The sequence below is a fragment of the Pholcus phalangioides genome, unplaced genomic scaffold (assembly GCF_987345545.1).
Source record: "Pholcus phalangioides strain wild (caught in Gottingen) unplaced genomic scaffold, Ppha-v1.0 ptg000015l_1, whole genome shotgun sequence".
Taxonomy (NCBI): domain Eukaryota; kingdom Metazoa; phylum Arthropoda; class Arachnida; order Araneae; family Pholcidae; genus Pholcus; species Pholcus phalangioides.
The window spans coordinates 84663378-84665145 of NW_028301608.1; the positions used below are offsets into that span (position 1 = coordinate 84663378).

At 39.1% G+C, this 1768-nt stretch overlaps 1 non-coding gene across 1 annotated transcript; it reads right to left on the reverse strand.

The window, feature by feature from the left end:
* Window positions 1–1467: 1467 nt before the first annotated feature.
* Window positions 1468–1539, reverse strand: TRNAA-GGC (transfer RNA alanine (anticodon GGC)). Its single transcript has one exon. It is a non-coding gene; the product is annotated as a tRNA-Ala (tRNA).
* Between the last annotated feature and the right edge of the window lie 229 nt (window positions 1540–1768).

Consider the following 1768-nt stretch of genomic DNA (forward strand, 5'->3'; position numbering starts at 1 on the left):
AATTTTTTTTTCAGATTAATTTACTACTTTTTACTTATTATTATTATTTTTAATGGATCCGAGTAGCTTATTTTACCATTTGCAACACTCTTTCCTTATCTTATTTAAAAAATAAATAAATAAATAAATATTTTTTCGTCCGTGATTTACGAATGGAAACTTTTCCCCTTTGAAAATGAACGAGAACTTGATCCTGGTAATGGATGCCTCAGCCAACTCATGCACCTGCTGCTCACTTTTTCTCGAATTCTTCTCTTGATTTCGTACTCGAATATAACCCAACTCTTTTTTTTTTCCCACCATGTATTTCTTTGTTATTAGTATTATTCTTTTTCTTGAAGAAAAAGTAAAGGGGGAAAAAAAACACCTAAAAACACGGGAAAAATATATAAAAAAGACGAAAGGAAACCGATAGGGCAGTGGTCCGATCTAGTAGGGACCCAGGTGTTTTGTGGCCTCTCCAACTTCGCCTACTTCTCTTAAGAGCCTTTCTTCTCTCTCTCTCTCTCTCTCTTTTTGAAGGTTCACGATTCCCTCGGCCCTGATTCCCCCACTACTTTGACTGAAATTGATTGAAATTCGATAGACTTTGGCCGTTGGGATAGATCTTTGCATTTGAAATACTTTTTTTCCCTTCTTCTATGTATAGTAATAGTGAGTGCTCTTCAAACTAATAGCCATGCTGGTTTCTAGTCATTTTTCAAATTGAATCAATTTCGTGTTACATTGGAGTCTCCCGGAGAAAATGAAACCCTTTCAAGATTGAAAAATAAATAATGTTTTGAATAATTTTGTGGCGGAATGAGTTTTAGCAGTTATACAACTGTGTTAGAAGATGTGTTGGCGTAGGCCAGCGCTTCCCAAACTTTTCAAAGCGTGACTTCCCCTCCCCGCCTTTTAGACAAGAATCTCATCGGTGACCCTTGACTAGTATGTCCCGTTAATACGGCAAAACGAGTTTCCCGCATTCTCAATGCGGTTTTTTTTAACTTGGAATTCCCAACAAGAAACATGGATTTTATTTTCGTTGGCACATCAGAAGAGACAGGGCAATAACTTTCTTATTGAGTTTTGGAGACACGGGAAATGTATAAAATGTATAAAAAAAGTTACTTTTTTTAATCTAATAACTATACAACAGCTTGAAACATGATTGACGTTTGTTGCGTTGCAGCTCTTATGTTGCTGCACACAATGCGTATCAGTCACCCGGCACCACTTTCGTTCACACGCGATTTCCACCCACTATTTCACTCGAAGTTTTTTGGCTTAGCTGCCATTTTGTGAAGAATCCAGATACTGTTGCACGAGAAAAAAAAGAAGGCTTGGTAGATACTGGAACACCGCCTCTTCTGGCGGACACAATCATGCCTCATTTAAAGTCACTCAAATCTCTTATACATTATAGATTCATCGAAAGACTGGTTATTTGTGGAGATGAAGATTACAAGGAAGAAAATTCATCACTGCCCCCACGGGGACTCGAACCCCGGTCTCTCGCTTGCCGGACGAGTGCTCTACCATCTAAGCTATGGAAGCAGATAGAATATTTCAACCTTGGAGAGTATATATATGTTGAAAGGCACCGTACATGGACGGATATTCTATCTGCTTCCATAGCTTAGATGGTAGAGCACTCGTCCGGCAAGCGAGAGACCGGGGTTCGAGTACCCGTGGGGGCAGTGAGGAATTTTCTTCCTTGTAATCTTCATCTCCACAAATAACCAGTCTTTCGATGAATCTTGTATTGACAAGTGGAGAGGACGTT